We start from the raw sequence: 13,636 nt of genomic DNA on the forward strand, positions 1-13,636 counted from the left end.
AGATTGCAGGGTGGGACGGGGAGATTGCAGGGTGGGACGGGGAGATTGCAGGGTGGGACGGGGAGATCGCAGGATTGGACGGGGAGATTGCAGGATGGGACGGGGAGATTGCAGGATGAGACGGGGAGGTTGCAGGATGGGACGGGGAGATCGCAGGGTGGGACGGGGAGATTGCAGGGTGGGACGGGGAGATCGCAGGGTGGGAAGGGTGGTGGATGGGGAGATCACAGGGTGGGAAGGGTGGTGGACGGGGAGATCACAGGATGGGACGGGGGGTTTGCAGGGTGGGACGGGGAGATCGCAGGGTGGGACGGGGAGATCGCAGGGTGGGACGGGGAAATCGCAGGATAGGAAGTTGGGGTGGTCAGAAAGATCGCAGGATGGGACGGGGAGATTGCAGGGTGGGACGGGGAGATCGCAGGGTGGGACGGGGAGATCGCAGGATAGGAAGTTGGGGTGGACAGGGAGATCGCAGGATGGGACGGGGAGATCGCAGGATTGGACGGGGAGATTGCAGGATGGGAAGTTGGGGTGGACAGGGAGATCGCAGGATGGGACCGGGAGATCGCAGGATGGGACGGGGAGATTGCAGGATGGGAAGTTGGGGTGGACAGGGAGATCGCAGGATGGGACAGGGAGATTGCAGGGTGGGACGGGGAGATTGCAGGATGGGACGGGGAGATTGCAGGATGGGACGGGGAGATTGCAGGATGGGACGGGGAGATTGCAGGATGGGACGGGGAGATTGCAGGGTGGGACGGGGAGATTGCAGGGTGGGACGGGGAGATTGCAGGATGGGACGGGGAGATTGCAGGATGGGAAGTTGGGGTGGACAGGGAGATTGCAGGATGGGACGGGAAGATTGCAGGATGGGACGGGGAGATTGCAGGATGGGACGGGGAGATTGCAGGATGGGAAGTTGGGGTGGACAGGGAGATTGCAGGATGGGACGGGAAGATTGCAGGATGGGACGGGGAGATTGCAGGATGGGACGGGGAGATGGCAGGATGGGACGGGGAGATGGCAGGATGGGACGGGGAGATTGCAGGATGGGACGGGGAGATCGCAGGGTGGGACGGGGAGATCGCAGGGTGGGACGGGGAGATCGCAGGGTGGGACGGGGAGATTGCAGGGTGGGACGGGGGGTGGACGGGAGACTGCAGGATGGGAAGTTGGGGTGGACAGGGAGATCTCCGGATTCAGGATGAATGGGGGTGGACAGAGAGCTCAGGAGAGGAAGCATAAACAGGGCAATTCAGATTGAGACACACACAGAACACTTCCCCGTTCTCAGCACACACTCTCCTCATCTCCTGCTGCAGAGTCCTGTACAGATTAAACAGACAGAACGAGTGATGCTCTGTGTCTGCAACCTGAGCTAAGATTCTGGGCACAGGCTTCACCAGAAATCTATCTGTCATCTGCCAGGACACTGCAACAGCTTACATTAACTGCAGCAACTTTCCTATCACACATACACAGACCTGCAGAAAGCCCTCCTCCTCGTCTTCAGCACAGACCAGCAACTGACCCCGCCCCCACGGGGAGTGTTCTGTTGGCAAATACAGGAGGATGATTGCCATGTGCTGCAGCCAATCACCATGAGGACAAGCAGCCACGAGTTCCAATCAAAGAAAATTTCCACACAGTGAGAAAACCAGCCTCAGGCTGTGCCGTGCGGGATTCATTCTGTGTGCACAGGACAATGCAAGGAGCATTCTCCTACCTTTCTTCCAGAGCAGGAAAAGCCTTCAGGGGAGACCCGGAGTTGGGGGGTGGAGCCAGGGGCAGAGCTTAGGCGCGAGGAGGAATCCTCCTTCAGCTCGCACTGAATGCTGGGGCTCCACTCTCCTCCTCGTCGTGACGTCACTGGTTGTTAGACGCCAGGCGGGCCATGCCTAGCAACCAGTTGTTTTGCCAGTTAGCCAGGCAGCATCTGGGGGTGAAATAAAGCGGTCTTGGCCAGAACCAGTACAGCGCCGGGCAGTGAGGGACAGCGGCAATTTTTAGGGGGCATCAGATCGGCCAATGGGGCAATTCCGGGACATTGTATTGTCCCGGAATGAAGGTGCCCGGGACGCGGGACAGACCTCCCACAGCGGGACTTTCCCGGGCAATCCGGGACGGTTGGGAGGTGTGTGTGTGTGCTCGATCTCCTGCTGTGTGTTGGAGTGTGAAAGGCTGTGTGCCTGCGCTGTACACAGTAGGGCAGTGGCAGCAAGGAAGTGAAATCCTTATGTGTCTTTTGACAATAGATGCAGGAAAAACTTTCGAAAGGGTGACCTGGAGGTTCCTCCAGCTCACCCTGTCAAAAACAGGCTTAGAATCCAATATGCTATCCTGCATTATGGCTCTCTATTTAGATCCTTCCGTCAGAATCTGAGTTAATGGTTGCCTCTTCCCAGTTTTGAAATCAGAAATGGTACTCGCCAGGGTTTCCTCTTTCCCATCCTCTTTGTGCCTTAACAGTGGAACATCTTGCTGTGTCATTACGTCAGAATACTAATATATCTGGCTTCAGATAGGTTCCCATCATACGAAATGTGCTATTTGCGGACAACCTTCTTCTATATATGTCAAATCCTCATCCTTTTCATGCCTTCTATTCTACAAGAGTTTCAGTGTTTTGGTTTAAATAGTGACTTTAGGGTGAATCGCATTGAGTCAGAGATTTAATATGTCTCGCTATCTCTGACCCAGCTACAAATAGGAATCAATTTTCCTTTTGAGATCTGTTCTTCCATATGCCATCTGGCATCTACCTTTTCACAAATCTATTACAAATTTTTCAATTGAACTACCTCAAATAATTCTGAACAAACCTCAACACCTATTCATTAAAACATTTGTTGTGGTTGAGGTATGATTAATGCCATCAAACAAGATGTTCTCCTGAGGTTCTTACACATCTTCCAGACACTACCAATTGTTGCTAAGGCATATTTTAAAATGTGTCAACTGTTTAATGTTTTTATCTGGAATACCCATTGCCTTCTAATATGCCACAGAATTCTATTGTTCCCAAAGACTAAGGGAGGGACAGGATCCCCTCATGTAAATGTATATTCTTACTTGGCGGTAGTTACAAGAATATGATATATAATACACCCCTGGGTCCCCCCTCTCCCCCCCTTAATTTCTCTTTTGGTATTTTGGTGCTTTCTTTTCTTCTTTCTCTCTGATCCTTCCGCTTTTATAGTGGTCGGGGATCGGACAGTCCGAATGAATCTTTGATTGAGAAGCCAATGTGACATTCCTCACCCAATAACTCAGGATAAAAGTGTTGAACGTCTAACACTGTCATTGTAAATGTTACTTTAATCCTTATTGATACTACTGTTATGTGTTTCACACTCTGGACGGATAGTCGGCTGTTGTCAATGTAATCACCCATGTACATTTTCTGTTATGGTCTTCATTGTACTGTACCCTCCCTGACAATTCTCTACAACCAATAAAACTTATATTTGAAAAAAAAATTCAAGAATAGTAAATTGGTTTCACCATTCAAATATGAAAGTATGGCTACAGTTGGAAGGAGAAGTTACCTCTTCGGACCTATGGGCACTACCTTGGGTTTTCCCAGACCTCAGGAAAGAGCTTAAAACCCCTCCAGACCATATGAAACAGAAACGTTCTACTGGGGACCAAATTATCTACAAATTTCATGTTTCCCACTCTATAGGGCCTATTACACCCCTTTTTAATAACCCGACATTTTCACATGCTGTACAAGCTTCTGCCTTTGGCCCATGCCATGAAGGCATACATTGTAGAATAGCCACAGTAATACAGTCAAAACCCAGCCCTTATTCTTACAAGGGTATGTCTACTGGAACCCAGAACCATGGACCATTGACTTCAGGATACACCAACTTCACTCATTCCTTCAACCTAATCCAAACACTTGAAGGATTTGATCACAACCTACCCCATTTGATGCTCTTCTTCTTCAACATGCCCTACCTACCCACGTAATATCAGCTATATACTCAGTTCTTCAATCCCAGTCCCGTACTTCTCTCCCCTCATATGTAGCAATTTGGGGAAAAAGAGCTTAGTATTACTATTGCACCAGAATAGTGGAACAAATGATTTACTTAACCAGTTGCCTACCTTGGGCGTCTTACAGACGTCCATAAAACCCCCTCCTCTGTACACAGGGCGTGTCTTGTACGTCTTGCATCGTATCTTTTCTTATCTCCTTCTACTGAACTCCTGTGCACACCCCCTGAAATACAATGACTGGAAGCTAGTGAGAAGTCTTCCTTACTGAATGATCACTCTGACAGACAATCTCCTTGAGAATTTAATGTAACATTTTAAGTCAAAACAAACAAGTAACATAGTAGCTATCTTATCTGTTGCATTCCCTGTCAGATTTGTGAGTGAGAGAGCTGCAGCTGACAGAGGAAAGTTTTCATTGTGTGCACAGGAGTTATCTCTTAATTAACCAGGATTTGCTGGAAACATTTTTTTTATAAATCATATATATACATTGTTATCTTTAAGGATTTACTGTTAAAAATATGTGGTTTAACGTATATCTGTTTTATTTTAAATCAGTAAGAACTATAAACTACTGATGCATTATGAGAAAAATAAAATGTATGCAAAAAAAAAAAACTTTATTTCTTTTGCAAATAACTTTAAAGTGCTTTGTAGAAAAAGATTTAATTTTAATGTTGCAGTAAATACAGTGGGGACGGAAAGTATTCAGACCCCCTTAAATTTTTCACTCTTTGTTATATTGCAGTCATTTGCTAAAATCATTTAAGTTCATTTTTTTCCTCATTAATGTACACACAGCACCCCATATTGACAAAAAAACACAGAATTGTTGACAAGACAATTGCTCCAGAGATGCAGTCGGGAGATGGGAGAAAGTTGTAGAAAGTCAACCATCACTGCAGCCCTCCACCAGTCGGGGCTTTATGGCAGAGTGGCCCGACGGAAGCCTCTCCTCAGTGCAAGACACATGAAAGCCCGCATGGAGTTTGCTAAAAAACACCTGAAGGACTCCAAGATGGTAAGAAATAAGATTCTCTGGTCTGATGAGACCAAGATAGAACTTTTTGGCCTTAATTCTAAGCGGTATGTGTGGAGAAAACCAGGCACTGCTCATCACCTGTCCAATACAGTCCCAACAGTGAAGCATGGTGGTGGCAGCATCATGCTATGGGGGTGTTTTTCAGCTGCAGGGACAGGACGACTGGTTGCAATCGAGGGAAAGATGAATGCGGCCAAGTACAGGGATATCCTGGTCGAAAACCTTCTCCAGAGTGCTCAGGACCTCAGACTGGGCCGAAGGTTTACCTTCCAACAAGACAATGACCCTAAGCACACAGCTAAAATAACGAAGGAGTGGCTTCACAACAACTCTGTGACTGTTCTTGAATGGCCCAGCCAGAGCCCTGACTTAAACCCAATTGAGCATCTCTGGAGAGACCTAAAAATGGCTGTCCACCAACGTTTACCACACACCTGTCTATATAAGACCTTACAGCTCACAGTGCATGTCAGAGCAAATTATAATCATGAGGTCAAAGGAACTGCCTGAAGAGCTCAGAGACAGAATTGTGGCAAGGCACAGATCTGGCCAATGTTACAAAAAAATTCTGCTGCACTTAAAGTTCCTAAGAGCACAGTGGCCTCCATAATCCTTAAATGGAAGACGTTTGGGATGACTAGAACCCTTCCTAAAGCTGGCCGTCCGGCCAAACTGAGCTATCGGGGGAGAAGAGCCTTGGTGAGAGAGGTAAAGAAGAACCCAAAGATCACTGTGGCTGAGCTCCAGAGATGCAGTCGGGAGATGGGAGAAAGTTGTAGAAAGTCAACCATCACTGCAGCCCTCCACCAGTCGGGGCTTTATGGCAGAGTGGCCCGACGGAAGCCTCTCCTCAGTGCAAGACACATGAAAGCCCGCATGGAGTTTGCTAAAAAACACCTGAAGGACTCCAAGATGGTAAGAAATAAGATTCTCTGGTCTGATGAGACCAAGATAGAACTTTTTTGCCTTAATTCTAAGCGGTATGTGTGCAGAAAACCAGGCACTGCTCATCACCTGTCCAATACAGTCCCAACAGTGAAGCATGGTGGTGGCAGCATCATGCTATGGGGGTGTTTTTCAGCTGCAGGGACAGGACGACTGGTTGAAATCGAGGGAAAGATGAATGTGGGCAAGTACAGGGATATCCTGGATGAAAACCTTCTCCAGAGTGCTCAGGACCTCAGACTGGGCCGAAGGTTTACCTTCCAAGACAATGACCCTAAGCACACAGCTAAAATAACGAAGGAGTGGCTTCACAACAACTCTGTGACTGTTCTTGAATGGCCTAGCCAGAGCACTGACTTAAACCCAATTGAGCATCTCTGGAGAGACCTAAAAATGGCTGTCCACCAACATTTACCATCCAACCAGACAGAACTGGGGAGGATCTGCAAGGAGGAATGGCAGAGGATCCCCAAATCCAGGTGTGAAAAACTTGTTGCATCTTTCCCAAATAGACTCATGGCTGTATTAGATCAAAAGGGTGCTTCTACTAAATACTGAGCAAAGGGTCTGAATACTTAGGACCATGTGATATTTCAGTTTTTCTTTTTTAATAAATCTGCAAAAATGTCAACAATTCTGTGTTTTTTCTGTCAATATGGGGTGCTGTGTGTACATGAGGAAAAAAATGAACTTAAATGATTTTAGCAAATGGCTGCAATATAACAATATAACAAAGAGTGAAAAATTTAGGGGGGGTCTGAATACTTTTCCTCCCCACTGTATAATAAGCAGCAGAATAAAGTGTACATGTTTTCTTCACATTAATGGTACTTGTGTTCAAAATATTACTGATCAAACTTTTTTTTTTTTCCCCTTAAAATGCAAATAATTGAAAATAAAACTCTCAGAGGACTTTAGGGTCACGAGAGAGCCCCGCTTGTCCCCCAAAAAAATTATATATGTATCGATTCTTTATCATAAGTAATTACAAAGTTATAGACTCATTAACAGACAAATAGCAGAAATGTGAAATATGGTCTGGTCCATAGGGGGTAAACAGGTGTGAGAGCCGAAGTGGTTAACAAATTATCCATAACCAATAAAGCACAGGAAAAGAATGTCAAATTACTAGATTACTAGATGGTATAAATGCCCAGACTGTCTATTAAAATGGAACATTAGTCAAAAAGTTAAATCTTGATAGATCATTTCAGGCTGGCCCCTTTTGCAAGTATAGCTAAATGTAAAACATTAAAAATAAGTGCCTATACCAGTGGAGTCCTCTCTGTGGGCACGCCAAGACACCAGGAAGAAGAGCGCACACAGACTGCCCGTCCATACGAGCTGTATCTCATCCACACCGCACCCCCATCGAACTACATCCCCCACAAGCCCCTTCCTGGGGCCAGGGGTGACGTGTCCGGGGTGGGCATGTGTACGAAAGGAAGCGGCTCCCACACGGCTCTGGGGCCAGTGGTGAAGAGTCTGGGGTGGTCATGGACGAGAGGAAATGGCTACCAGACGGCTCTGGGGCCAACAGTGACGTGTCCAGGGTGGGCGGGAATGAGATGCCGGGTTGGAAGTCACACCGACACTGGACGCTGGAGATTTTTAATGTGGACATATTTTACTGCTTTTGAATGCTTTTAATGGGTTAACAACTGTGAAATTATTAGTTAAGCCTGTTGTATTACTGATCTTTAAATGGTCTCCCCACCCCCCAGCTGCCCTCTTCTCTATGATTAGGCCCTGTTAGGGGTGTGGCCTGAGGTAGGAGGTGTGCAGTGCTGTGTGTGCTGTTTGTCATCTTTGCTCGCTCAGTAACTTGACTGGAGCTCCAAGATGTCATTGATATGCACCCGATTCTTTCTGTTTGCAAGCTGCTCTGTATGGTGACCATCATCTCCACCTCTAACCCCTCCCCATGGCTGCTAACATATGCAGAGAGCAGCAACAGGTGGCTGCCACAAGATCCGTAAGTCTGGGTTCACACCTATGTGAATTGGATGCGGGTTTCACCACATCCAATTCACATCTCTATGGAGCCGGTTCACACATCTCCGCAGAGGCTCCTTTACGAATTGCACAGGAGTCCTGTGCATCTTTTGGTCCATTTCAGGTCCGAATGCAGCCCAAAATTCAGGCTGAAATCGGACCTGAAACGGTAAATGGATACACACCGGACCCCTGCTGTGAGCCGCTGGATGCTGTAGTGTGAACCCAGCCTTAAGGTGTCTGACATGTATGCTGTGACTTAAAGTGATTGTTAAGCCACTGAGTCTTCTTTCTACAATCCCCTCTGTTACATTAAAGCGGGGGTCCACCTATCTATCGTTTTTTGTTTTTTTTTAGTTCATTCACAAACTTTTCTTCTCAGCATTACATACTCACATATTGTGTGTAATATGTCCGCCTGTGACAGATTTCGTCGGAAAGAAAAACTTATATTATTCACTGCAGGCGGTTTCCATCTTCATTGTGGGCATTTGAAGCCCACAAGCATTTATTTCCTGGATGTGGTGAATGCTGTGCTCCCAGCATTCACCGCTCGTTCCCACACATGCTCAGTGGCATCCTGGGAAGCCTGAGACTAGCTCCCAGGAGTCTGGGAGAGGCTAGAAACACGCCTACTCCCACGGGAGGAGAACCAGGAAGTGCAAAGAAGAATAGAGAAATAAAAGGTAATTATGGCGATTTCAGTTTTTTTAAACGGCATGTCAGCATCTAGGCAAGGAAGAGAATACATACAGATATTGTTCAAAATTTGGGTGGAACTCCGCTTTAAATGATGTGCCGCTGTATACCTTTTTCATAGCACCGCTCGGCACTTTGAAAAAAATAAGTTGGTTTTGTGTTGCAGTTTGGGCACTCAGGCTCAAAAAGGTTCGCCATCACTGGCCTATACTGTTCAAAGCCCAGTAATGCGCTGTCTTGCCCTGCACATGTTCAGTTGCTTGCTGTTCTCGGCACGGTGTCTAAAATCACAGCCACTGGAGGCTGGAGGCTGATTAACTAACAGCTTTAAGATTTACTGTTGCTGAAGGGGGAAGAAAGCAACATGATTGATACATTGTGTTGGGGGAAGACAGTTTAGGAAGGGAGTAAAAATAAGCAGGAGGTGACAGGACAAACTCTGCTGCCAGGGAGACACAAAAGAAACTTCCAAGGATAGCATCTTATCTCCCTGATATTCTCTTATTAATCCCTGACAGTGACAGGGCTATGAGAGTGAGCACTATAAAGCTTCTGTCATTGTTCCTTTCTATCCGAGCCAAGGCACACAATCAAGGATTGAAATATACATATATTAATTGAAGAAAGTGACATAATTTGTTAAGACCAAGGAGCGGAGGAGTGTTTCAAATAAGGAAGTGACTGCTTTTAATTGTTATCAAACTGTTATGGGGAAAGGTCAGGCTTAAGCCATTTGGCCTTCATTGGTCCCTGAGTCAGCAGAAGTGCTGCTCTAAGCTTCAAAGGAAACAAGGTAGCCAAACTGTTATTAATGTGCAAATGTTTAGGTGGACTGCACCTTCTTGGCCTAGTTACACTGTCCATATCATCTATACACTTTACACCATAACTGGATAACAATTATTTTTATAATAAAAGCACCAGAAGTCCAGTAATGTTCTTGTGAAAATCATTGCGTTGAAATGCTACTAGTATAATTGCCTGAGGTGCAAACAGAGAGGGTACAGAGAAGAAATCGAATTCGCTCATGTGACAAAGAAAACTACTTGGACATGCTTGCATGAATCAAAACATAAGGCCTCATTCACACTGACACCATCAAATCTGCGTTTATATGCATTTAGAGACATTTCAAAATGCATGTAATGATTTTTCAATGGTGCCATTTACACTGTGCGTTTAACCTGTATTTAGGTGAAATCAGTTTGGCTGAGTTTAGAAAAGACAGAATTTCTTCGTCCAGGTCTAAAAATGGCTAAAAATACTTTAAAACCTCTAAATGCAGAAACAAGTGTTCTGGGAAGCATTACAATTTGTTTATACTTCCAGATCACTTCTGCATTTGGAAAAGCTAAATACAGGAGTGCCAGTGTGAATGATGCCTAAAGCTGTTAAATATCCATATAAAGATAATGTGTGTAATTGGTGAGGTAGAAAATTCTGCTGTTGACCATGTAGCTACAGATGTCTGCTCCTTGACCCTCTCATGACCTAGTGACCGTTTCTGTCCAACAGAAGTATAATTTGTGCTAGATGACTAAGATTTATAGTGCAAATTAATAAGTGCTGTTTTATAATGACTGATTCCCTTTAAGAACAGGCATAACGATGCACTTAACAAACGATTTCCTTCTTGCTCTATTATTTTCTAATGCTAATGTAGATTTTTGAAGTGGTTAAAATGCATTCAGCCCTTCTGTGCAATAAATAAGATAAGCAAAGATGAACATCTGTGTTTGGTCACAATAATATTTACAGTAATTACTGAGAATTTGCAGACATTCCCATCACTAAGCAGCTCTTTGTCAGTGATTTTGAAGGCTGCCACTCATGCATGTTTTCAGCTTTGTGTTAGAAGCTTTTCTGTTAAAAGATTTAAATATAGTATGACCTGAACATATTGATTATGCCTGTATGTTTATCAAAGGTTGGTTCACAGCATAACATCTTCACTTTACAAAATATTCACCATTTTGAATGTTTTCTGTGCTGAATCTCTGTTTATTAGTATAGCGCAGTGGTTTCCAAACTGCAGCCCTTTGCTTGCTTTTATCTGGCCCTTGGGGCACTGTTTCATCCACTGATCCTAACAGTGGGGCATAATCCCCCCCAGCGACACCAATGAAAGGGCACAATCCCTCCCAATGACACCGATGATGGGGTCCATTTTCTCCCAATGATGTCAACGCTAGGCTCTAATTCCTCCCATTGGCACCAACAATGGGGCCTAATGACACCAATGATGGAGCCCAATTCCTCCCTTAAACACCAATAATGGTACCAATGACACCAATGATGGGGCACTATTCCTCCCAATGACACCCATGATGGGGCACAATTCCTTCCACTCACTCCAAAGATGGAGCATTGTTTTTTCCCACTGACATCAGCACCTTTTCTACGCCCAATGGCCACAGTTCGGCCCACCTAATGTCTGGAGGACCGTAAACTGGCCCTTGTTTCGAAAGTTGGGAGACCCCTGGTATAGAGTATTTTACAGGGTACAGGGTAAAAAAAAAAGCATTAAACATATGTTGCTTCAAAGTGGTTTTATACCTTTTTATATACTGAGTAAAGTGACTGGTCTCCAGTGATAGACAGAGATGAAACAAATCCTCCTACATAAGGTTTATCTGCAATATTCTCTTCTCTACATCTGTTCAAAGTGTAAAAATTATAAAGCCTTGCCTGAACTGTCAGAAAAAAGGGGGCGGAGAGCTGAAGTTACACTCTGCATAGCTCAGTGAGAAGAGCTCTGAGAGCTGATTGGTGGGAAGGGACACATCCCTGTTCACAGAGCACACAGGAACAGAGCTGAGGCTATCAATCAGCTGGAGCTCTTTCCCCTATCACCTTATTTCTCTTGGTGTCAGGAAAACTTATCAGACGTGATTCATGCTGATAGAAGAGGAATGAAGAAGCAGACAGAAATAACACTTAGTGCTCTTAATTGAGACACGTACACACTATAGAGGGATATTCTTTGTTCATATGTCATGTCTGAAGTTTACAACCACTTTAATGTTTTCAGAATTCTGTACCTCTAATTGCTGTAGTTGATGGCTCCAGCGATGTTCTAGCTTTAGTCAAAATACCGCTTTTATATGTATGTTGGAAATCTCTCACGTAGAATACATTTTATCCACTTAGTTTAGAGGGAAATTTTTTATAATGGTACAATGAAAAGTCTTTTTCTATTAAATGCGAACCATATAATGTGGCTAAGCAGAAACATCTGTCAAGAGCATAGCTATCCACACGGGCTAGTAAGGAAGGGATACTACATTTCACTGGGCAGCACAGAATGAAAGCAAATGGCCATTAAAGATTTCTGATCACCTGGGAAAATACACTTTGCACTGCTAATAATTGGAAGAAAGTGCCTACCAGGAAATGTTACAGCCATGTCCTACACACAGGGTTATTTTGCTAACTTGCTGGACCTCATTGTACGAATATAATCAGAGTCTGCTGTGGTTACAGTAAGCAGATGTTTAGCAAGGTGAGGGCTGTTCCCTTTGAATAATATTAAGTATGAAATGTTAATAGAACAAGGACTTAGTGATGGGGGTAAAATTAGTTGTTTTAGAATATGTTGGTGCTATGTTACTAAAACATTATAGATTGCCAGCTTTGCCTTAGGTACCTATTATCATGGACTGTTTTTTTTTTACATAATAAACAATAACAAATACTTCACATTTTAGGGTGTACGTTTGTAAACCGGCTGCTTTAGGCTATGCAGGGGATAATCTTTGGCAAAAATGTTTTTTTTCTATATTATTGGGGCTTTAGGATTGAGCACATTTTCTTTAACCCCTTCCCGCTGACAGCTGACAGTGTATATATATATATATATACGCGGCCTCACTGGACTGGGCTTTTTCCGTGGGGCTACATATATGCGTATCTTTGTGCTAGGAGCACACCATACTAATGATCGGGAACCGAAAGTCACGGTTTCGGGTCACCTGATTGCGGTGATAGCCTCTGATTGGCTATCACAGTGATCAGTCACTGTGAAGCCCGCCCCTGTGTTTTTTTTCTGGATGGATGGAGAGAGAGATGCATTGGGGGTTATTTACAAAAGGCAAATCCACTCTGCACTACAAGTGCACTTGAAAGTGCAATTGGAAGTGCAGTCACTGTAGATCTGAGGGGAAGATCTGAAATAAGGGGAAGCGCTGCTGATTTTGTCATCCAATCATGTGCAAGCGAAAATGCTGTTTTATATTTTCCTTGCATGTCCCCCTCAGATCTACAGTGACTGCACTTCCAGGTGCACTTGTAGCGCAAAGTGGATTTGCCTTTAGTAAATAACCCCCATTGTGTCACTCTGTTCTTGCAGGGAGAAGAAACAAAAATGTGAGTGAAAAAATAAAGAAAAAATAGCTAGATCAAGGTTTGATCTAGGTCAGTGGCAGGGTTATGCCCTGTACACATGATCGGACTTTCCGACAACAAAACCGCGGATTTTTGTTCGAAGGTTGTTGGCTCCAACTTGTCTTGCATACACACGGTCACACAAATGTTGGCCAACAATTACGAACGTAGTGACGTACAAGATGTACGTGATATCTCCATTACTAACGCTAGTTTTCCAAGACCGAGCGCTTCCGGCTCATACTTGATTCCGAGCATGCATGGACTTTTGTGCGACGGACTTGTGTACACACGATCGGAAAGTCTGACAACAAAAATTTGCGGAAAATTTGAGAACCTGCTGGTCAATATATTTTGGCCAGGATTTAAAACAAAAAGAAAGCATTTTTTTAATTACTATCAGTGTCAGTTAATGTCACTGTGTTTTAAGCAGGATAAAAAAAAGCAAAATGTACACTTAATTATTTATTATTTGTATTGTTTATGGGCTTTACTATGGGTACAGACAACAGCCAACATACACATATGTGGTATTGCTGTGATTGATAGGAACAAGAAAATGTA

At 44.5% G+C, this 13,636-nt stretch overlaps 1 protein-coding gene across 1 annotated transcript in view; it reads left to right on the forward strand.

Moving 5' to 3' along the window:
* Positions 1 to 13,636, forward strand: part of SLC2A13 (solute carrier family 2 member 13) — a 387,337-nt gene that overhangs the window by 365,610 nt on the left and 8,091 nt on the right. The gene's annotated exons all lie outside the window — the stretch shown is intronic.

Source organism: Aquarana catesbeiana, linkage group LG03 (genome assembly GCF_042186555.1).
Source record: "Aquarana catesbeiana isolate 2022-GZ linkage group LG03, ASM4218655v1, whole genome shotgun sequence".
NCBI classification, from domain to species: domain Eukaryota; kingdom Metazoa; phylum Chordata; class Amphibia; order Anura; family Ranidae; genus Aquarana; species Aquarana catesbeiana.